At 31.8% G+C, this 26,499-nt stretch overlaps 1 long non-coding RNA gene across 1 annotated transcript in view; it reads right to left on the bottom strand.

Annotated features, from left to right (window-relative positions):
* The window catches only part of LOC141548534 (uncharacterized), a 96,392-nt gene extending 69,897 nt beyond the window's left edge, over nt 1–26,495 (bottom strand). Inside the window, exon 1 of the long non-coding RNA XR_012483992.1 lies at nt 19,970–26,495. This is a non-coding gene — a long non-coding RNA (uncharacterized LOC141548534). The remainder of the gene's footprint in view (nt 1–19,969) is intronic.
* Nucleotides 26,496–26,499: the final 4 nt, after the last annotated feature.

Genomic DNA, 26,499 nt, shown 5'->3' on the forward strand with positions numbered 1-26,499 from the left:
TAGGAAAATTTGAAACATAACATTCTATGTTCTAAGAATCCACCGGCCATTAAAATTCTACGTTACTAAGTTACTGTGAAACATTCTCTGTTCTAAGAATCCCCACATTATTAACATTCCAAGTTTCTATGAAACTTTGAAATGTAACATTCTATGTTCTAGGAATCCTCAAGCCATTAACATTGCAAGTTGCCAAGGAACTTTGAAAAATAACATTCTATGTTCTAAGAATCCCCACTTCATTAACATTCTAAGTTTCTAAGAAACTTTGAAATATAATATTCTAGGTACTAGGAATCCGCAAGTCATTAACGTTCCACGTTGCTATGGCATTATGAAAAAAAACTTTCTATGTTCTAAGAATCCACCCGCCATTAAAATTCTATGTTACTAAGTAACTGTGAAACATTCTCTGTTCTAAGAACCCCCACATCATTAACATTCTATGTTTCTAAGAAACTTTGAAATATAACAATCTATGTTCAAGGAATCCTCAACCCATTAACATTCCACGTTGCTAGGAAACTTTGAAAAATAACATTCTATGTTCTAAGAATCCACATGCCATTAAAATTCTATGTTACTAAGTAACTGTGAAACATTCTCTGTTCAAAGAATCCCCACATCATTACCATTCTAAGTTTCTAAGAAACTTTGAAATATAACATTCTAGGTACTAGGATTCCACAAGTCATTAACGTTCCATGTTGCTATGAAACTTTGAAATATAACGGTCTATGTTCTAGGAATCCTCAACCCATTAACATTCCACGTTGCTAATAAACTTTGAAAAATAACATTCTATGTTCTAAGAATCAACCCGCCATTAAAATTCTATGTTACTAAGTAACTGTGAAACATTCTCTGTTCTAAGAATCCCCGTATCATTAACATTCCAAGATTCTACGAAACTTTGAAAGATAACATTCTATGTTCTAGGAATCCTCAACCCATTAACATTCCAAGTTGCCAAGAAACTTTGAAAAATAACAATCTAGCTACCAGGAATCCTCAAGTTGTTAACGTTCCAATTTGCTATGGCATTATGAAAAAAAAAAAACATTCTATGTTGTAAGAATCCACCCGCCATTAAAATTCTATGTTACTAAGTAACTGAGAAACATTCTCTGTTCTAAGAATCCCCACATCAATTGACATTCTAAGTTTCTAAGAAACTTTGAAATATAATTTTCTATGTTCTAGGAATCCTCAACACATTAACATTCCGAGTTGCTAGGAAACAATGAAAAATAACATTCTATGTTCTAAGAATCCACAGGCCATTAAAATTCTATTTTACTAAGTAACTGTGAAACATTCTCTGTTCTAAGAAGCCCCACATCATTAACATTCTATGGTTCTAAGAAACTTTGAAATATAACATTCTATGTTCTAGGAATCCTCAACCCATTAACATTCCACGTTGCTAATAAACTTTGAAAAATAACATTCTATGTTCTAAGAATCCACCTGCCATTAAAATTCTATGTTACTAAGTTACTGTGAAACATTCTCTGTTCTAAGAATCCCCACATCATTAACATTCCAAGTTTCTATGAAACTTTGAAATACAACATTCTATGTTCTAGGAATCCTCAAGCCATTAACATTCCAAGTTGCCAAGGAACTTTGAAAAATAACATTCTATGTTCTAAGAATCCACCTGCCATTAAAATTCTATGTTACTAAGTAACTGTGAAACATTCTCTGTTCTAAGAATCCCCACATCATTAACATTCCAAGTTTCTATGAAACTTTGAAATAAAACATTCTATGTTCAAGGAATCCTCAAGCCATTGACATTCCAAGTTGCCAAGGAACTTTGAAAAATAACATTCTATGTTCTAAGAATCCACATGCCATTAAAATTCTATGTTACTAAGTAACTGTGAAACATTCTCTGTTCTAAGAACCCCCACATCATTAACATTCTATGTTTCTAAGAAACTTTGAAATATAACATTCTAGGTTCTAGGAATCCTCAACCCATTAACGTTCCACGTTGCTAGGAAACTTTGAAAAATAACATTCTATGTTCTAAGAATCCACATGCCATTAAAATTCTATGTTACTAAGTAACTGTGAAACATTCTCTGTTCTAAGAATCCCCACATCATTAACATTCTATGTTTCTAAGAAACTTTGAAATATAACATTCTAGGTACTAGGAATCCGCAAGTATTAACGTTCTACGTTGCTATGGCATTATGAAAAAAAACATTCTATGTTCTAAGCATCCATCCGCCATTAAAATTCTATGTTACTAAGTAACTGTGAAACATTCTCTGTTCTAAGAATCCCCACATCATTAACAATCTAAGTTTCTAAGAAACTTTGAAATATAACATTCTAGGTACTAGGAATCCGCAAGTCATTAACGTTCCACGTTGCTATGGCATTATGAAAAAAAAATTCTATGTTCTAAGAATCCACAAGCCATTAAAATTCAATCTTACTAAGTAATTGTGAAACATTCTCTGTTCTAAGAATTCCCACATCATTTACATTCTATGTTTCTAAGAAACTTTGAAATATAACATTCTATGTTCTAAGAATCCTCAACCCATTAACATTCCACGTTGCTGGGAAACTTTGAATACTAACATGCTATGTTATAAGAATCCACCCGCCATTAAAATTCTATGTTAATAAGTAACTGTGAAACATTCTCTGTTCTAAGAATCCCCACATTATTAACATTCCATGTTTCTATGAAACTTTGAAATATAACATTCTATGTTCTAGGAATCCTCAAGCCATTAACATTCCAAGTTGCCAAGAAAGTTTGAAAAATAACATTCTATGTTCTAAGAATCCACCTGCCATTAAAATTCTATGTTACTAAGTAACTGTGAAAACATTCTCTGTTCTAAGAATCCCCACATCATTAACATTCTATGTTTCTAAGAAACTTTGAAATATAACATTCTGGGTACTAGGAATCCTCACGTCTTTAACGTTCCACGTTGCTATGGCATTATGAAAAAAAACATTCTATGTTCTAAGAATCCACCCACCATTAAAATTCTATATTACTAAGTAACTGTGAAACATTCCCTGTTCTAAGAACCCTCACATCATTAACATTCTATGTTTCTAAGAAACTTTAAAATATAACATTCCATGTTCTAGGTATCCTCAACCCATTAACATTCCACGTTGCTAGGAAACTTTGAAAAATAACATTCTATGTTCTAGGTATCCTCAACCCATTAACATTCCACGTTGCTAAGAAACTTTGAAAAATAACATTCTAGGTTCTAAGAGTCCACATGCCATTAAAATTCTATGTTACTAAGTAACTGTGAAACATTCTCTGTTCTAAGAATCCCCACATCATTAAAATTCTAAGTTTCTAAAAAATTTGAAGTATAACATTCTAGGTACTAGGAATCCTCAAGTCATTAACGTTCCACGTTGCTATGCCATTATGAAAAAAAACATTCTATGTTCTAAGAATCCACAAGCCATTAAAATTCTATGTTACTAAGTAACTGTGAAACATTCTCTGTTCCAACAACCCCCCATCATTAACATTCTATGTTTCTAAGAAACTTTGAAATATAACATTCTAACTTCTAGGAAACCTCAACCCATTAACATTCCACGTTGCTAGGAAACTTTGAAAAATAACATTCTAGGTTCTAGGTATCCTCAACCCATTAACATTCCACGTTGCTAGTAAACTTTGAAAAATAACATTCCAGTTTCTAAGAATCCACATGCCATTAAAATTCTATGTTACTAAGTAACTGTGAAACATTCTCTGTTCTAAGAATCCCCACATCATTAACATTCTAAGTTTCTAAGAAACTTTGAAATATAACATTCTAGGTACTCGGAATCCTCAAGCCATTAACATTCCGAGTTGCCAAGGAACTTTGAAAAATAACATTCTATGTTCTAAGAATCCACATGCCATTAAAATTCTATGTTACTAAGTAACTGTGAAACATTCTCTGTTCTAAGAACCCCCACATCATTAACATTCTATGTTTCTAAGAAACTTTGAAATATAACATTCTATGTTCTAGGAATCCTCAACCCATTAACATTCCATGTTGCTAGGAAACTTTGAAAAATAACATTCTATGTTCTAAGAATCCACATGCCATTAAAATTCTATGTTACTAAGTAACTGTGAAACATTCTCTGTTCTAAGAATCCCCACATCATTAACATTCTATGTTTCTAAGAAACTTTGAAATATAACATTCTAGGTACTAGGAATCCGCAAGTATTAACGTTCTACGTTGCTATGGCATTATGAAAAAAAACATTCTATGTTCTAAGCATCCATCCGCCATTAAAATTCTATGTTACTAAGTAACTGTGAAACATTCTCTCTTCTAAGAATCCCCACATCATTAACAATCTAAGTTTCTAAGAAACTTTGAAATATAACATTCTAGGTACTAGGAATCCGCAAGTCATTAACGTTCCACGTTGCTATGGCATTATGAAAAAAAAATTCTATGTTCTAAGAATCCACAAGCCATTAAAATTCAATCTTACTAAGTAATTGTGAAACATTCTCTGTTCTAAGAATTCCCACATCATTTACATTCTATGTTTCTAAGAAACTTTGAAATATAACATTCTATGTTCTAAGAATCCTCAACCCATTAACATTCCACGTTGCTAGGAAACTTTGAATACTAACATGCTATGTTATAAGAATCCACCCGCCATTTAAAATTCTATGTTAATAAGTAACTGTGAAACATTCTCTGTTCTAAGAATCCCCACATTATTAAGATTCCATGTTTCTATGAAACTTTGAAATATAACATTCTATGTTCTAGGAATCCTCAAGCCATTAACATTCCAAGTTGCCAAGAAAGTTTGAAAAATAACATTCTATGTTCTAAGAATCCACCTGCCATTAAAATTCTATGTTACTAAGTAACTGTGAAAACATTCTCTGTTCTAAGAATCCCCACATCATTAACATTCTATGTTTCTAAGAAACTTTGAAATATAACATTCTGGGTACTAGGAATCCTCACGTCTTTAACGTTCCACGTTGCTATGGCATTATGAAAAAAAACATTCTATGTTCTAAGAATCCACCCACCATTAAAATTCTATATTACTAAGTAACTATGAAACATTCCCTGTTCTAAGAACCCTCACATCATTAACATTCTATGTTTCTAAGAAACTTTAAAATATAACATTCCATGTTCTAGGTATCCTCAACCCATTAACATTCCACGTTGCTAGGAAACTTTGAAAAATAACATTCTATGTTCTAGGTATCCTCAACCCATTAACATTCCACGTTGCTAAGAAACTTTGAAAAATAACATTCTAGGTTCTAAGAGTCCACATGCCATTAAAATTCTATGTTACTAAGTAACTGTGAAACATTCTCTGTTCTAAGAATCCCCACATCATTAAAATTCTAAGTTTCTAAAAAATTTGAAGTATAACATTCTAGGTACTAGGAATCCTCAAGTCATTAACGTTCCACGTTGCTATGCCATTATGAAAAAAAACATTCTATGTTCTAAGAATCCACAAGCCATTAAAATTCTATGTTACTAAGTAACTGTGAAACATTCTCTGTTCCAACAACCCCCCATCATTAACATTCTATGTTTCTAAGAAACTTTGAAATATAACATTCTAACTTCTAGGAAACCTCAACCCATTAACATTCCACGTTGCTAGGAAACTTTGAAAAATAACATTCTAGGTTCTAGGTATCCTCAACCCATTAACATTCCACGTTGCTAGGAAACTTTGAAAAATAACATTCCAGTTTCTAAGAATCCACATGCCATTAAAATTCTATGTTACTAAGTAACTGTGAAACATTCTCTGTTCTAAGAATCCCCACATCATTAACATTCTAAGTTTCTAAGAAACTTTGAAATATAACATTCTAGGTACTCGGAATCCTCAAGCAATTAACATTCTGAGTTGCCAAGGAACTTTGAAAAATAACATTCTATGTTCTAAGAATCCACATGCCATTAAAATTCTATGTTACTAAGTAACTGTGAAACATTCTCTGTTCTAAGAACCCCCACATCATTAACATTCTATGTTTCTAAGAAACTTTGAAATATAACATTCTATGTTCTAGGAATCCTCAACCCATTAACATTCCACGTTGCTAGGAAACTTTGAAAAATAACATTCTATGTTCTAAGAATCCACATGCCATTAAAATTCTATGTTACTAAGTAACTGTGAAACATTCTCTGTTCTAAGAATCCCCACATCATTAACATTCTATGTTTCTAAGAAACTTTGAAATATAACATTCTAGGTACTAGGAATCCGCAAGTATTAACGTTCTACGTTGCTATGGCATTATGAAAAAAAACATTCTATGTTCTAAGCATCCATCCGCCATTAAAATTCTATGTTACTAAGTAACTGTGAAACATTCTCTGTTCTAAGAATCCCCACATCATTAACAATCTAAGTTTCTAAGAAACTTTGAAATATAACATTCTAGGTACTAGGAATCCGCAAGTCATTAACGTTCCACGTTGCTATGGCATTATGAAAAAAAAATTCTATGTTCTAAGAATCCACAAGCCATTAAAATTCAATCTTACTAAGTAATTGTGAAACATTCTCTGTTCTAAGAATTCCCACATCATTTACATTCTATGTTTCTAAGAAACTTTGAAATATAACATTCTATGTTCTAAGAATCCTCAACCCATTAACATTCCACGTTGCTAGGAAACTTTGAATACTAACATGCTATGTTATAAGAATCCACCCGCCATTAAAATTCTATGTTAATAAGTAACTGTGAAACATTCTCTGTTCTAAGAATCCCCACATTATTAACATTCCATGTTTCTATGAAACTTTGAAATATAACATTCTATGTTCTAGGAATCCTCAAGCCATTAACATTCCAAGTTGCCAAGAAAGTTTGAAAAATAACATTCTATGTTCTAAGAATCCACCTGCCATTAAAATTCTATGTTACTAAGTAACTGTGAAAACATTCTCTGTTCTAAGAATCCCCACATCATTAACATTCTATGTTTCTAAGAAACTTTGAAATATAACATTCTGGGTACTAGGAATCCTCACGTCTTTAACGTTCCACGTTGCTATGGCATTATGAAAAAAAACATTCTATGTTCTAAGAATCCACCCACCATTAAAATTCTATATTACTAAGTAACTGTGAAACATTCCCTGTTCTAAGAACCCTCACATCATTAACATTCTATGTTTCTAAGAAACTTTAAAATATAACATTCCATGTTCTAGGTATCCTCAACCCATTAACATTCCACGTTGCTAGGAAACTTTGAAAAATAACATTCTATGTTCTAGGTATCCTCAACCCATTAACATTCCACGTTGCTAAGAAACTTTGAAAAATAACATTCTAGGTTCTAAGAGTCCACATGCCATTAAAATTCTATGTTACTAAGTAACTGTGAAACATTCTCTGTTCTAAGAATCCCCATATCATTAAAATTCTAAGTTTCTAAAAAATTTGAAGTATAACATTCTAGGTACTAGGAATCCTCAAGTCATTAACGTTCCACGTTGCTATGCCATTATGAAAAAAAACATTCTATGTTCTAAGAATCCACAAGCCATTAAAATTCTATGTTACTAAGTAACTGTGAAACATTCTCTGTTCCAACAACCCCCCATCATTAACATTCTATGTTTCTAAGAAACTTTGAAATATAACATTCTAACTTCTAGGAAACCTCAACCCATTAACATTCCACGTTGCTAGGAAACTTTGAAAAATAACATTCTAGGTTCTAGGTATCCTCAACCCATTAACATTCCACGTTGCTAGGAAACTTTGAAAAATAACATTCCAGTTTCTAAGAATCCACATGCCATTAAAATTCTATGTTACTAAGTAACTGTGAAACATTCTCTGTTCTAAGAATCCCCACATCATTAACATTCTAAGTTTCTAAGAAACTTTGAAATATAACATTCTAGGTACTAGGAATCCGCAAGCAATTAACATTCTGAGTTGCCAAGGAACTTTGAAAAATAACATTCTATGTTCTAAGCATCCACCCGCCATTAAAATTCTATGTTACTATGTAACTGTGAAACATTCTCTGTTCTAAGAATCCCCACATCATTAACAATCTAAGTTTCTAAGAAACTTTGAAATATAACATTCTAGGTACTAGGAATCCGCAAGTCATTAACGTTCCACGTTGCTATGGCATTATGAAAAAAAAATTCTATGTTCTAAGAATCCACAAGCCATTAAAATTCAATCTTACTAAGTAATTGTGAAACATTCTCTGTTCTAAGAATTCCCACATCATTTACATTCTATGTTTCTAAGAAACTTTGAAATATAACATTCTATGTTCTAAGAATCCTCAACCCATTAACATTCCACGTTGCTAGGAAACTTTGAATACTAACATGCTATGTTATAAGAATCCACCCGCCATTAAAATTCTATGTTAATAAGTAACTGTGAAACATTCTCTGTTCTAAGAATCCCCACATTATTAACATTCCATGTTTCTATGAAACTTTGAAATATAACATTCTATGTTCTAGGAATCCTCAAGCCATTAACATTCCAAGTTGCCAAGAAAGTTTGAAAAATAACATTCTATGTTCTAAGAATCCACCTGCCATTAAAATTCTATGTTACTAAGTAACTGTGAAACATTCTCTGTTCTAAGAATCCCCACATCATTACCATTCTAAGTTTCTATGAAACTTTGAAATACAACATTCTATGTTCTAGGAATCCTCAAGCCATTAACATTCCAAGTTGCCAAGGAACTTTGAAAAATAACATTCTATATTCTAAGAATCCACATGCCATTAAAATTCTATGTTACTAAGTAACTGTGAAACATTCTCTGTTCTAAGAATCCCCACATCATTAACATTCTATGTTTCTAAGAAACTTTGAAATATAACATTCTAGGTACTAGGAATCCTCAAGTCATTAGCGTTCCACGTTGCTATGGCATTATGAAAAAAAAAATTCTATGTTCCAAGAAATCACAAGCCATTAAAATTCTGTGTTACTAAATAACTGTGAAAACATTCTCTGTTCTAAGAATCCCCACATCATTAACATTCTATGTTTCTAAGAAACTTTGAAATATAACATTCTGGGTACTAGGAATCCTCACGTCTTTAACGTTCCACGTTGCTATGGCATTATGAAAAAAAACATTCTATGTTCTAAGAATCCACCCGCCATTAAAATTCTATGTTACTAAGTAACTGTGAAACATTCTCTGTTCTAAGAACCCTCACATCATTAACATTCTATGTTTCTAAGAAACTTTAAAATATAACATTCCATGTTCTAGGTATCCTCAACCCATTAACATTCCACGTTGCTAGGAAACTTTGAAAAATAACATTCTATGTTCTAGGTATCCTCAACCCATTAACATTCCACGTTGCTAAGAAACTTTGAAAAATAACATTCTAGGTTCTAAGAGTCCACATGCCATTAAAATTCTATGTTACTAAGTAACTGTGAAACATTCTCTGTTCTAAGAATACCCACATCATTAACATTCTAAGTTTCCAAGAAACTTTAAATATAACATTCTAGGTACTAGGAATCCTCAAGTCATTAAGGTTCCACGTTGCTATGGCATTATGAAAAAAAACATTCTATGTTCTAAGAATCCACAAGACATTAAAATTCTATGTAACTAAGTAACTGTGAAACATTCTCTGTTCTAAGAACCCCTACATCATTAACATTCTATGTTTCTAAGAAACTTTGAAATATAACATTCTATGTTCTAGGTATCCTCAACCCATTAACATTCCACGTTGCTAGGAAACTTTGAAAAATAACATTCTAGGTTCTAAGAATCCACATGCCATTAAAATTCTAAGTTACTAAGTAACTGTGAAACATTCTCTGTTCTAAGAATCCCCACATCATTAAAATTCTAAGTTTCTAAAAAATTTGAAGTATAACATTCTAGGTACTAGGAATCCTCAAGTCATTAACGTTCCACGTTGCTATGCCATTATGAAAAAAAACATTCTATGTTCTAAGAATCCACAAGCCATTAAAATTCTATGTTACTAAGTAACTGTGAAACATTCTCTGTTCTAAGAATACCCACATCATTAACATTCTAAGTTTCCAAGAAACTTTGAAATATAACATTCTAGGTACTAGGAATCCTCAAGTCATTAACGTTCCACGTTGCTATGGCATTATGAAAAAAAACATTCTATGTTCTATGAATCCACAAGACATTAAAATTCCATGTAACTAAGTAACTGTGAAACATTCTCTGTTCTAAGAACCCCTACATCATTAACATTCTATGTTTCTAAGAAACTTTGAAATATAACATTCTATGTTCTAGGTATCCTCAACCCATTAACATTCCACGATGCTAGGAAACTTTGAAAAATAACATTCTAGGTTCTAAGAATCCACATGACATTAAAATTCTATGTTACTAAGTAACTGTGAAACATTCTCTGTTCTAAGAATCCCCACATCATTAAAATTCTAAGTTTCTAAAAAACTTTGAAATATAACATTCTAGGTACTAGGAATCCTCAAGTCATTAACGTTCCACGTTGCTATGGCATTATGAAAAAAAACATTCTATGTTCTAAGAATCCACAAGCCATTAAAATTCTATGATACTAAGTAACTTTGAAACATTCTCTGTTCTAAGAACCCACACATCATTAACATTCTAAGTTTCTAAGAAACTTTGAAATATAACATTCTAGGTACTCGGAAACCTCAACCAATTAACATTCCACGTTGCTAGGAAACTTTGAAAAATAACATTCTAGGTTCTAGGTATCCTCAACCCATTAACATTCCACGTTGCTAGGAAACTTTGAAAAATAACATTCCAGGTTCTAAGAATCCACATGCCATTAAAATTCTATGTTACTAAGTAACTGTGAAACATTCTCTGTTCTAAGAATCCCCACATCATTAACATTCTAAGTTTCTAAGAAACTTTGAAATATAACATTCTAGGTACTCGGAATCCTCAATCAATTAACATTCTGAGTTGCCAAGGAACTTTGAAATATAACATTCTATGTTCTAAGAATCCACATGCCATTAAAATTCTATGTTACTAAGTAACTGTGAAACATTCTCTGTTCTAAGAATGCCGACATCATTAACATTCTATGTTTCTAAGAACCTTTGAAATATAACATTCTATGTTCTAGGAATCCTCAACCCATTAACATTCCACGTTGCCAGGAAACTTTGAAAAATAACATTCTATGTTCTAAGAATCCACCCTCCATCAAAATTTTATGTTACTAAGTAACTGTGAAACATTCTCTGTTCTAAGTATCCCCACATCATTAACATTCTATTTTTCTAAGAAACTTTGACATATAACATTCTATGTTCTAGGAATCCTCAACCCATTAACATTCCACATTGCTAGGAAACTTTGAAAAATAACATTCTATGTTCTAATAATCCGCCTGCCATTAAAATTCTATGTTACTAAGTAACTGTGAAACATTCTCTGTTCTAAGAATCCCCACATCATTAACATTCTAAGTTTCTAAGAAACTTTGAAATATAACATTCTAGGTACTAGGAATCCTCAAGTCATTAACGTTCCACGTTGCTATGGCATTATGAAAAAAAACATTCTATGTTCTAAGCATCCATCCGCCATTAAAATTCTATGTTACTAAGTAACTGTGAAACATTCTCTGTTCTAAGAATCCCCACATCATTAACAATCTAAGTTTCTAAGAAACTTTGAAATATAACATTCTAGGTACTAGGAATCCGCAAGTCATTAACGTTCCACGTTGCTATGGCATTATGAAAAAAAAATTCTATGTTCTAAGAATCCACAAGCCATTAAAATTCAATCTTACTAAGTAATTGTGAAACATTCTCTGTTCTAAGAATTCCCACATCATTTACATTCTATGTTTCTAAGAAACTTTGAAATATAACATTCTATGTTCTAAGAATCCTCAACCCATTAACATTCCACGTTGCTAGGAAACTTTGAATACTAACATGCTATGTTATAAGAATCCACCCGCCATTAAAATTCTATGTTAATAAGTAACTGTGAAACATTCTCTGTTCTAAGAATCCCCACATTATTAACATTCCATGTTTCTATGAAACTTTGAAATATAACATTCTATGTTCTAGGAATCCTCAAGCCATTAACATTCCAAGTTGCCAAGAAAGTTTGAAAAATAACATTCTATGTTCTAAGAATCCACCTGCCATTAAAATTCTATGTTACTAAGTAACTGTGAAAACATTCTCTGTTCTAAGAATCCCCACATCATTAACATTCTATGTTTCTAAGAAACTTTGAAATATAACATTCTGGGTACTAGGAATCCTCACGTCTTTAACGTTCCACGTTGCTATGGCATTATGAAAAAAAACATTCTATGTTCTAAGAATCCACCCACCATTAAAATTCTATATTACTAAGTAACTGTGAAACATTCCCTGTTCTAAGAACCCTCACATCATTAACATTCTATGTTTCTAAGAAACTTTAAAATATAACATTCCATGTTCTAGGTATCCTCAACCCATTAACATTCCACGTTGCTAGGAAACTTTGAAAAATAACATTCTATGTTCTAGGTATCCTCAACCCATTAACATTCCACGTTGCTAAGAAACTTTGAAAAATAACATTCTAGGTTCTAAGAGTCCACATGCCATTAAAATTCTATGTTACTAAGTAACTGTGAAACATTCTCTGTTCTAAGAATCCCCATATCATTAAAATTCTAAGTTTCTAAAAAATTTGAAGTATAACATTCTAGGTACTAGGAATCCTCAAGTCATTAACGTTCCACGTTGCTATGCCATTATGAAAAAAAACATTCTATGTTCTAAGAATCCACAAGCCATTAAAATTCTATGTTACTAAGTAACTGTGAAACATTCTCTGTTCCAACAACCCCCCATCATTAACATTCTATGTTTCTAAGAAACTTTGAAATATAACATTCTAACTTCTAGGAAACCTCAACCCATTAACATTCCACGTTGCTAGGAAACTTTGAAAAATAACATTCTAGGTTCTAGGTATCCTCAACCCATTAACATTCCACGTTGCTAGGAAACTTTGAAAAATAACATTCCAGTTTCTAAGAATCCACATGCCATTAAAATTCTATGTTACTAAGTAACTGTGAAACATTCTCTGTTCTAAGAATCCCCACATCATTAACATTCTAAGTTTCTAAGAAACTTTGAAATATAACATTCTAGGTACTAGGAATCCGCAAGCAATTAACATTCTGAGTTGCCAAGGAACTTTGAAAAATAACATTCTATGTTCTAAGCATCCACCCGCCATTAAAATTCTATGTTACTATGTAACTGTGAAACATTCTCTGTTCTAAGAATCCCCACATCATTAACAATCTAAGTTTCTAAGAAACTTTGAAATATAACATTCTAGGTACTAGGAATCCGCAAGTCATTAACGTTCCACGTTGCTATGGCATTATGAAAAAAAAATTCTATGTTCTAAGAATCCACAAGCCATTAAAATTCAATCTTACTAAGTAATTGTGAAACATTCTCTGTTCTAAGAATTCCCACATCATTTACATTCTATGTTTCTAAGAAACTTTGAAATATAACATTCTATGTTCTAAGAATCCTCAACCCATTAACATTCCACGTTGCTAGGAAACTTTGAATACTAACATGCTATGTTATAAGAATCCACCCGCCATTAAAATTCTATGTTAATAAGTAACTGTGAAACATTCTCTGTTCTAAGAATCCCCACATTATTAACATTCCATGTTTCTATGAAACTTTGAAATATAACATTCTATGTTCTAGGAATCCTCAAGCCATTAACATTCCAAGTTGCCAAGAAAGTTTGAAAAATAACATTCTATGTTCTAAGAATCCACCTGCCATTAAAATTCTATGTTACTAAGTAACTGTGAAACATTCTCTGTTCTAAGAATCCCCACATCATTACCATTCTAAGTTTCTATGAAACTTTGAAATACAACATTCTATGTTCTAGGAATCCTCAAGCCATTAACATTCCAAGTTGCCAAGGAACTTTGAAAAATAACATTCTATATTCTAAGAATCCACATGCCATTAAAATTCTATGTTACTAAGTAACTGTGAAACATTCTCTGTTCTAAGAATCCCCACATCATTAACATTCTATGTTTCTAAGAAACTTTGAAATATAACATTCTAGGTACTAGGAATCCTCAAGTCATTAGCGTTCCACGTTGCTATGGCATTATGAAAAAAAAAATTCTATGTTCCAAGAAATCACAAGCCATTAAAATTCTGTGTTACTAAATAACTGTGAAAACATTCTCTGTTCTAAGAATCCCCACATCATTAACATTCTATGTTTCTAAGAAACTTTGAAATATAACATTCTGGGTACTAGGAATCCTCACGTCTTTAACGTTCCACGTTGCTATGGCATTATGAAAAAAAACATTCTATGTTCTAAGAATCCACCCGCCATTAAAATTCTATGTTACTAAGTAACTGTGAAACATTCTCTGTTCTAAGAACCCTCACATCATTAACATTCTATGTTTCTAAGAAACTTTAAAATATAACATTCCATGTTCTAGGTATCCTCAACCCATTAACATTCCACGTTGCTAGGAAACTTTGAAAAATAACATTCTATGTTCTAGGTATCCTCAACCCATTAACATTCCACGTTGCTAAGAAACTTTGAAAAATAACATTCTAGGTTCTAAGAGTCCACATGCCATTAAAATTCTATGTTACTAAGTAACTGTGAAACATTCTCTGTTCTAAGAATACCCACATCATTAACATTCTAAGTTTCCAAGAAACTTTAAATATAACATTCTAGGTACTAGGAATCCTCAAGTCATTAAGGTTCCACGTTGCTATGGCATTATGAAAAAAAACATTCTATGTTCTAAGAATCCACAAGACATTAAAATTCTATGTAACTAAGTAACTGTGAAACATTCTCTGTTCTAAGAACCCCTACATCATTAACATTCTATGTTTCTAAGAAACTTTGAAATATAACATTCTATGTTCTAGGTATCCTCAACCCATTAACATTCCACGTTGCTAGGAAACTTTGAAAAATAACATTCTAGGTTCTAAGAATCCACATGCCATTAAAATTCTAAGTTACTAAGTAACTGTGAAACATTCTCTGTTCTAAGAATCCCCACATCATTAAAATTCTAAGTTTCTAAAAAATTTGAAGTATAACATTCTAGGTACTAGGAATCCTCAAGTCATTAACGTTCCACGTTGCTATGCCATTATGAAAAAAAACATTCTATGTTCTAAGAATCCACAAGCCATTAAAATTCTATGTTACTAAGTAACTGTGAAACATTCTCTGTTCTAAGAATACCCACATCATTAACATTCTAAGTTTCCAAGAAACTTTGAAATATAACATTCTAGGTACTAGGAATCCTCAAGTCATTAACGTTCCACGTTGCTATGGCATTATGAAAAAAAACATTCTATGTTCTATGAATCCACAAGACATTAAAATTCCATGTAACTAAGTAACTGTGAAACATTCTCTGTTCTAAGAACCCCTACATCATTAACATTCTATGTTTCTAAGAAACTTTGAAATATAACATTCTATGTTCTAGGTATCCTCAACCCATTAACATTCCACGATGCTAGGAAACTTTGAAAAATAACATTCTAGGTTCTAAGAATCCACATGACATTAAAATTCTATGTTACTAAGTAACTGTGAAACATTCTCTGTTCTAAGAATCCCCACATCATTAAAATTCTAAGTTTCTAAAAAACTTTGAAATATAACATTCTAGGTACTAGGAATCCTCAAGTCATTAACGTTCCACGTTGCTATGGCATTATGAAAAAAAACATTCTATGTTCTAAGAATCCACAAGCCATTAAAATTCTATGATACTAAGTAACTTTGAAACATTCTCTGTTCTAAGAACCCACACATCATTAACATTCTAAGTTTCTAAGAAACTTTGAAATATAACATTCTAGGTACTCGGAAACCTCAACCAATTAACATTCCACGTTGCTAGGAAACTTTGAAAAATAACATTCTAGGTTCTAGGTATCCTCAACCCATTAACATTCCACGTTGCTAGGAAACTTTGAAAAATAACATTCCAGGTTCTAAGAATCCACATGCCATTAAAATTCTATGTTACTAAGTAACTGTGAAACATTCTCTGTTCTAAGAATCCCCACATCATTAACATTCTAAGTTTCTAAGAAACTTTGAAATATAACATTCTAGGTACTCGGAATCCTCAATCAATTAACATTCTGAGTTGCCAAGGAACTTTGAAATATAACATTCTATGTTCTAAGAATCCACATGCCATTAAAATTCTATGTTACTAAGTAACTGTGAAACATTCTCTGTTCTAAGAATGCCGACATCATTAACATTCTATGTTTCTAAGAACCTTTGAAATATAACATTCTATGTTCTAGGAATCCTCAACCCATTAACATTCCACGTTGCCAGGAAACTTTGAAAAATAACATTCTATGTTCTAAGAATCCACCCTCCATCAAAATTTTATGTTACTAAGTAACTGTGAAACATTCTCTGTTCTAAGTATCCCCACATCATTAACATTCTATTTTTCTAAGAAACTTTGACATATAACATTCTATGTTCTAGGAATCCTCAACCCATTAACATTCCACATTGCTAGGAAACTTTGAAAAATAACATTCTATGTTCTAATAATCCGCCTGCCATTAAAATTCTATGTTACTAAGTAACTGTGAAACATTCTCTGTTCTAAGAATCCCCACATCATTAACATTCTAAGTTTCTAAGAAACTTTGAAATATAACATTCTAGGTACTAGGAATCCTCAAGTCATTAACGTTCCACGTTGCTATGGCATTATGAAAAAAAACATTCTATGTTCCAAGAAATCACAAGCCATTAAAATTCTGTGTTACTAAATAACTGTGAAAACATTCTCTGTTCTAAGAATCCCCACATCATTACCATTCTAAGTTACTAAGAAACTTTCAAATATAACATTCTAAGTACTAGGATTCGTCAACCCATTAACATTCCACGTTGCTAGGAATATTTGAAAAATAACATTCTATGTTCTAAGAATCCACCCGCCATTACAATTCTATGTTACTAAGTAACTGTGAAACATTCTCTGTTCTAAGAATCCCCACATCATTAACAATCTAAGTTTCTAAGAAACTTTGAAATATAACATTCTAGGTACTAGGAATCCGCAAGTCATTAACGTTCCACGTTGCTATGGCATTATGAAAAAAAAATTCTATGTTCTAAGAATCCACAAGCCATTAAAATTCAATCTTACTAAGTAATTGTGAAACATTCTCTGTTCTAAGAATTCCCACATCATTTACATTCTATGTTTCTAAGAAACTTTGAAATATAACATTCTATGTTCTAAGAATCCTCAACCCATTAACATTCCACGTTGCTAGGAAACTTTGAATACTAACATGCTATGTTATAAGAATCCACCCGCCATTAAAATTCTATGTTAATAAGTAACTGTGAAACATTCTCTGTTCTAAGAATCCCCACATTATTAACATTCCATGTTTCTATGAAACTTTGAAATATAACATTCTATGTTCTAGGAATCCTCAAGCCATTAACATTCCAAGTTGCCAAGAAAGTTTGAAAAATAACATTCTATGTTCTAAGAATCCACCTGCCATTAAAATTCTATGTTACTAAGTAACTGTGAAACATTCTCTGTTCTAAGAATCCCCACATCATTACCATTCTAAGTTTCTATGAAACTTTGAAATACAACATTCTATGTTCTAGGAATCCTCAAGCCATTAACATTCCAAGTTGCCAAGGAACTTTGAAAAATAACATTCTATGTTCTAAGAATCCACATGAAATTAAAATTCTATGTTACTAAGTAACTGTGAAACATTCTCTGTTCTAAGAACCCCCACATCATTAACATTCTATGTTTCTAAGAAACTTTGAAATATAACATTCTATGTTCTAGGAATCCTCAAACCATTAACATTCCACGTTGCTAGGAAACTTTGAAAAATAACATTCTATGTTCTAAGAATCCACATGCCATTAAAATTCTATGTTACTAAGTAACTGTGAAACATTCTCTGTTCTAAGAATCCCCACATCATTAACATTCTATGTTTCTAAGAAACTTTGAAATATAACATTCTAGGTACTAGGAATCCTCAAGTCATTAGCGTTCCACGTTGCTATGGCATTATGAAAAAAAACATTCTATGTTCCAAGAAATCACAAGCCATTAAAATTCTGTGTTACTAAATAACTGTGAAAACATTCTCTGTTCTAAGAATCCCCACATCATTACCATTCTAAGTTACTAAGAAACTTTCAAATATAACATTCTAAGTACTAGGATTCGTCAACCCATTAACATTCCACGTTGCTAGGAAACTTTGAAAAATAACATTCTATGTTCTAAGAATCCACCCGCCATTACAATTCTATGTTACTAAGTAACTGTGAAACATTCTCTGTTCTAAGAATCCCCACATCATTAAAATTCCAAGTTTCTATGAAACTTTGAAATATAACATTCTATGTTCTAGGAATCCTCAAGCCATTAACATTCCAAGTTGCCAAGGAACTTTGAAAAATAACATTCTATGTCCTAAGAATCCACATGCCATTAAAATTCTATGTTACAAAGTAACTGTGAAACATTCTCTGTTCTAAGAATCCCCACATCATTAATATTCTAAGTTTCTAAGAAACTTTGAAATAGAACATTATAGGTACTAGGAATTCTCAAGTCATTAACGTTCCACATTGCTAGGTAATTATAAAAAAAAACATTCTTTGTTCTAAGAATTCACAAGCCATTAAAATTCTATGTTACTAAGTAACTGTGAACCATTCTCTATTCTAAGAATCCCCACATCATTAACATTCTATGTTTCTAAGAAACTTTGAAATATAAGATTCTATGTTCTAGGAATCCTCAACCCATTAACATTCCACGTTGCTAGGAAACTTTGAAAAATAACATTCCATGTTCTAAGAATCCACCCGCCATTAAAATTCTATGTTACTAAGTAACTGTGAAACATTCTCTGTTCTAAGAATCCCCACATTATTAACATTCCAAGTTTCTACCAAACTTTGAAATATAACATTCTATTTTCTAGGAATCCTCAAGCTATTAACATTCCAAGTTGCCAAGGAACTTTGAAAAATAACATTCTATGTTCTAAGAATCCACATGGCATTAAAATTCTATGTTACAAAGTAACTGTGAAACATTCTCTGTTCTAAGAATCCCCACATCATTAACATTCTAAGTTTCTAAGAAACTTTGAAATATAACATACTAGGTACCAGGAATCCTCAAGTTGTTAACGTTCCACGTTGCTATGGCATTATGAAAAAAAATATTCTATGTTCCAAGAATCCACATGCCATTAAAATTCTATGTTACTAAGTAACTGTGAAACATTCTCTGTTCTAAGAATCCCCAGATCATTAACATTCTAAGTTTCTAAGAAACTTTGAAATATAACATTCTAGGTAAAAGGAATCCTCAAGTCATTAGCGTTCCACGTTGCTATGGAATTATGAAAAAAAACATTCTTTGTTCTAAGAATCCACCCGCCATTAAAATTCTATGTTACTAAGTAACTGTGAAACATTCTCTGTTCTAAGAATCCCCACATCATTAACATTCTAATTTTCTAAGAAACTGTGAAATATAACATTCTAGGTACTAGGAATCCTCAAGTCATTAAGGTTCCACGTTGCTATGGCATTATGAAAAAAAAATTCTATGTTCTAAGAATCGACAAGCCATTAAAATTCTATGTTACTAAGTAACTGTGAAACATTCTCTGTTCTAAGAATCCCCACAACATTAACATTCTATGTTTCTACGAAACTTTGAAATATAACATTCTATGTTCTAGGAATCCTCAAGCCATTAACATTCCATGTTGCCTAGGAACTTTGAAAAATAACATTCTATGTTCTAAGAATCCACCCGCCATTAAAATTCTATGTTACTAAGTAACTGTGAAACATTCTCTGTTCAAAGAATCCCCACATTATTAACATTCCAAGTTTCAACGAAACTTTGAAATAAAACATTCTATGTTCTAGGAATCCTCAAGCAATTAACATTCAAAGTTGCCTAGGAACTTTGAAAAATAACATTCTATGTTCTAAGAATTCACCCGCCATTAAAATTCTATGTTACTAAGTAACTGTGAAACATTCTCTGTTCTAAGAATCCCCACATCATTAACATTCTAAGTTTCTAAGAAACTTTGAAATATAACATTATAGGTACTAGGAATCCTCACGTCTTTGACGTTCCACGTTGCTATGGAATTATGAAAAAAAACATTCTATGTTCTAAGAATCCACCCGCCATTAAAATTCTATGTTACTAAGTAACTGTGAAACATTCTCTGTTCTAAGAATCCCCACATCATTAACATTCTATGTTTCTAAGAAACTTTGAAATATAACATTCTATGTTCTAAGAATCCTCAACCCATTAACATTCCACGTTGCTAGGAAACTTTGAATACTAACATGCTATGTTATAAGAATCCACCCGCCATTAAAATTCTATGTTAATAAGTAACTGTGAAACATTCTCTGTTCTAAGAATCCCCACATTATTAACATTCCATGTTTCTATGAAACTTTGAAATATAACATTCTATGTTCTAGGAATCCTCAAGCCATTAACATTCCAAGTTGCCAAGAAAGTTTGAAAAATAACATTCTATGTTCTAAGAATCCACCTGCCATTAAAATTCTATGTTACTAAGTAACTGTGAAAACATTCTCTGTTCTAAGAATCCCCACATCATTAACATTCTATGTTTATAAGAAACTTTGAAATATAACATTCTGGGTACTAGGAATCCTCACGTCTTTAACGTTCCACGTTGCTATGGCATTATGAAAAAAAACATTCTATGTTCTAAGAATCCACCCACCATTAAAATTCTATATTACTAAGTAACTGTGAAACATTCCCTGTTCTAAGAACCCTCACATCATTAACATTCTATGTTTCTAAGAAACTTTAAAATATAACATTCCATGTTCTAGGTATCCTCAACCCATTAACATTCCACGTTGCTAGGAAACTTTGAAAAATAACATTCTATGTTCTAGGTATCCTCAACCCATTAACATTCCACGTTGCTAAGAAACTTTGAAAAATAACATTCTAGGTTCTAAGAGTCCACATGCCATTAAAATTCTATGTTACTAAGTAACTGTGAAACATTCTCTGTTCTAAGAATCCCCATATCATTAAAATTCTAAGTTTCTAAAAAATTTGAAGTATAACATTCTAGGTACTAGGAATCCTCAAGTCATTAACGTTCCACGTTGCTATGCCATTATGAAAAAAAACATTCTATGTTCTAAGAATCCACAAGCCATTAAAATTCTATGTTACTAAGTAACTGTGAAACATTCTCTGTTCCAACAACCCCCCATCATTAACATTCTATGTTTCTAAGAAACTTTGAAATATAACATTCTAACTTCTAGGAAACCTCAACCCATTAACATTCCACGTTGCTAGGAAACTTTGAAAAATAACATTCTAGGTTCTAGGTATCCTCAACCCATTAACATTCCACGTTGCTAGGAAACTTTGAAAAATAACATTCCAGTTTCTAAGAATCCACATGCCATTAAAATTCTATGTTACTAAGTAACTGTGAAACATTCTCTGTTCTAAGAATCCCCACATCATTAACATTCTAAGTTTCTAAGATACTTTGAAATATAACATTCTAGGTACTCGGAATCCTCAAGCAATTAACATTCTGAGTTGCCAAGGAACTTTGAAAAATAACATTCTATGTTCTAAGCATCCACCCGCCATTAAAATTCTATGTTACTATGTAACTGTGAAACATTCTCTGTTCTAAGAATCCCCACATCATTAACAATCTAAGTTTCTAAGAAACTTTGAAATATAACATTCTAGGTACTAGGAATCCGCAAGTCATTAACGTTCCACGTTGCTATGGCATTATGAAAAAAAAATTCTATGTTCTAAGAATCCACAAGCCATTAAAATTCAATCTTACTAAGTAATTGTGAAACATTCTCTGTTCTAAGAATTCCCACATCATTTACATTCTATGTTTCTAAGAAACTTTGAAATATAACATTCTATGTTCTAAGAATCCTCAACCCATTAACATTCCACGTTGCTAGGAAACTTTGAATACTAACATGCTATGTTATAAGAATCCACCCGCCATTAAAATTCTATGTTAATAAGTAACTGTGAAACATTCTCTGTTCTAAGAATCCCCACATTATTAACATTCCATGTTTCTATGAAACTTTGAAATATAACATTCTATGTTCTAGGAATCCTCAAGCCATTAACATTCCAAGTTGCCAAGAAAGTTTGAAAAATAACATTCTATGTTCTAAGAATCCACCTGCCATTAAAATTCTATGTTACTAAGTAACTGTGAAACATTCTCTGTTCTAAGAATCCCCACATCATTACCATTCTAAGTTTCTATGAAACTTTGAAATACAACATTCTATGTTCTAGGAATCCTCAAGCCATTAACATTCCAAGTTGCCAAGGAACTTTGAAAAATAACATTCTAGGTTCTAAGAATCCACATGCCATTAAAATTCTATGTTACTAAGTAACTGTGAAACATTCTCTGTTCTAAGAATCCCCACATCATTAACATTCTATGTTTCTAAGAAACTTTGAAATATAACATTCTAGGTACTAGGAATCCTCAAGTCATTAGCGTTCCACGTTGCTATGGCATTATGAAAAAAAACATTCTATGTTCCAAGAAATCACAAGCCATTAAAATTCTGTGTTACTAAATAACTGTGAAAACATTCTCTGTTCTAAGAATCCCCACATCATTAACATTCTATGTTTCTAAGAAACTTTGAAATATAACATTCTGGGTACTAGGAATCCTCACGTCTTTAACGTTCCACGTTGCTATGGCATTATGAAAAAAAACATTCTATGTTCTAAGAATCCACCCGCCATTAAAATTCTATGTTACTAAGTAACTGTGAAACATTCTCTGTTCTAAGAACCCTCACATCATTAACATTCTATGTTTCTAAGAAACTTTAAAATATAACATTCCATGTTCTAGGTATCCTCAACCCATTAACATTCCACGTTGCTAGGAAACTTTGAAAAATAACATTCTATGTTCTAGGTATCCTCAACCCATTAACATTCCACGTTGCTAAGAAACTTTGAAAAATAACATTCTAGGTTCTAAGAGTCCACATGCCATTAAAATTCTATGTTACTAAGTAACTGTGAAACATTCTCTGTTCTAAGAATACCCACATCATTAACATTCTAAGTTTCCAAGAAACTTTAAATATAACATTCTAGGTACTAGGAATCCTCAAGTCATTAAGGTTCCACGTTGCTATGGCATTATGAAAAAAAACATTCTATGTTCTAAGAATCCACAAGACATTAAAATTCTATGTAACTAAGTAACTGTGAAACATTCTCTGTTCTAAGAACCCCTACATCATTAACATTCTATGTTTCTAAGAAACTTTGAAATATAACATTCTATGTTCTAGGTATCCTCAACCCATTAACATTCCACGTTGCTAGGAAACTTTGAAAAATAACATTCTAGGTTCTAAGAATCCACATGCCATTAAAATTCTAAGTTACTAAGTAACTGTGAAACATTCTCTGTTCTAAGAATCCCCACATCATTAAAATTCTAAGTTTCTAAAAAATTTGAAGTATAACATTCTAGGTACTAGGAATCCTCAAGTCATTAACGTTCCACGTTGCTATGCCATTATGAAAAAAAACATTCTATGTTCTAAGAATCCACAAGCCATTAAAATTCTATGTTACTAAGTAACTGTGAAACATTCTCTGTTCTAAGAATACCCACATCATTAACATTCTAAGTTTCCAAGAAACTTTGAAATATAACATTCTAGGTACTAGGAATCCTCAAGTCATTAACGTTCCACGTTGCTATGGCATTATGAAAAAAAACATTCTATGTTCTATGAATCCACAAGACATTAAAATTCCATGTAACTAAGTAACTGTGAAACATTCTCTGTTCTAAGAACCCCTACATCATTAACATTCTATGTTTCTAAGAAACTTTGAAATATAACATTCTATGTTCTAGGTATCCTCAACCCATTAACATTCCACGATGCTAGGAAACTTTGAAAAATAACATTCTAGGTTCTAAGAATCCACATGACATTAAAATTCTATGTTACTAAGTAACTGTGAAACATTCTCTGTTCTAAGAATCCCCACATCATTAAAATTCTAAGTTTCTAAAAAACTTTGAAATATAACATTCTAGGTACTAGGAATCCTCAAGTCATTAACGTTCCACGTTGCTATGGCATTATGAAAAAAAACATTCTATGTTCTAAGAATCCACAAGCCATTAAAATTCTATGTTACTAAGTAACTTTGAAACATTCTCTGTTCTAAGAACCCACACATCATTAACATTCTAAGTTTCTAAGAAACTTTGAAATATAACATTCTAGGTACTCGGAAACCTCAACCCATTAACATTCCACGTTGCTAGGAAACTTTGAAAAATAACATTCTAAGTTCTAGGTATCCTCAACCCATTAACATTCCACGTTGCTAGGAAACTTTGAAAAATAACATTCCAGGTTCTAAGAATCCACATGCCATTAAAATTCTATGTTACTAAGTAACTGTGAAACATTCTCTGTTCTAAGAATCCCTACATCATTAACATTCTAAGTTTCTAAGAAACTTTGAAATATAACATTCTAGGTACTCGGAATCCTCAATCAATTAACATTCTGAGTTGCCAAGGAACTTTGAAATATAACATTCTATGTTCTAAGAATCCACATGCCATTAAAATTCTATGTTACTAAGTAACTGTGAAACATTCTCTGTTCTAAGAATCCCGACATCATTAACATTCTATGTTTCTAAGAACCTTTGAAATATAACATTCTATGTTCTAGGAATCCTCAACCCATTAACATTCCACGTTGCCAAGAAACTTTGAAAAATAACATTCTATGTTCTAAGAATCCACCCTCCATCAAAATTTTATGTTACTAAGTAACTGTGAAACATTCTCTGTTCTAAGTATCCCCACATCATTAACATTCTATTTTTCTAAGAAACTTTGACATATAACATTCTATGTTCTAGGAATCCTCAACCCATTAACATTCCACATTGCTAGGAAACTTTGAAAAATAACATTCTATGTTCTAATAATCCGCCTGCCATTAAAATTCTATGTTACTAAGTAACTGTGAAACATTCTCTGTTCTAAGAATCCCCACATCATTAACATTCTAAGTTTCTAAGAAACTTTGAAATATAACATTCTAGGTACTAGGAATCCTCAAGTCATTAACGTTCCACGTTGCTATGGCATTATGAAAAAAAACATTCTATGTTCCAAGAAATCACAAGCCATTAAAATTCTGTGTTACTAAATAACTGTGAAAACATTCTCTGTTCTAAGAATCCCCACATCATTACCATTCTAAGTTACTAAGAAACTTTCAAATATAACATTCTAAGTACTAGGATTCGTCAACCCATTAACATTCCACGTTGCTAGGAAACTTTGAAAAATAACATTCTATGTTCTAAGAATCCACCCGCCATTACAATTCTATGTTACTAAGTAACTGTGAAACATTCTCTGTTCTAAGAATCCCCACATCATTAACAATCTAAGTTTCTAAGAAACTTTGAAATATAACATTCTAGGTACTAGGAATCCGCAAGTCATTAACGTTCCACGTTGCTATGGCATTATGAAAAAAAAATTCTATGTTCTAAGAATCCACAAGCCATTAAAATTCAATCTTACTAAGTAATTGTGAAACATTCTCTGTTCTAAGAATTCCCACATCATTTACATTCTATGTTTCTAAGAAACTTTGAAATATAACATTCTATGTTCTAAGAATCCTCAACCCATTAACATTCCACGTTGCTAGGAAACTTTGAATACTAACATGCTATGTTATAAGAATCCACCCGCCATTAAAATTCTATGTTAATAAGTAACTGTGAAACATTCTCTGTTCTAAGAATCCCCACATTATTAACATTCCATGTTTCTATGAAACTTTGAAATATAACATTCTATGTTCTAGGAATCCTCAAGCCATTAACATTCCAAGTTGCCAAGAAAGTTTGAAAAATAACATTCTATGTTCTAAGAATCCACCTGCCATTAAAATTCTATGTTACTAAGTAACTGTGAAACATTCTCTGTTCTAAGAATCCCCACATCATTACCATTCTAAGTTTCTATGAAACTTTGAAATACAACATTCTATGTTCTAGGAATCCTCAAGCCATTAACATTCCAAGTTGCCAAGGAACTTTGAAAAATAACATTCTATGTTCTAAGAATCCACATGCCATTAAAATTCTATGTTACTAAGTAACTGTGAAACATTCTCTGTTCTAAGAACC

This window comes from Sminthopsis crassicaudata, chromosome X, assembly GCF_048593235.1.
Source record: "Sminthopsis crassicaudata isolate SCR6 chromosome X, ASM4859323v1, whole genome shotgun sequence".
Taxonomy (NCBI): domain Eukaryota; kingdom Metazoa; phylum Chordata; class Mammalia; order Dasyuromorphia; family Dasyuridae; genus Sminthopsis; species Sminthopsis crassicaudata.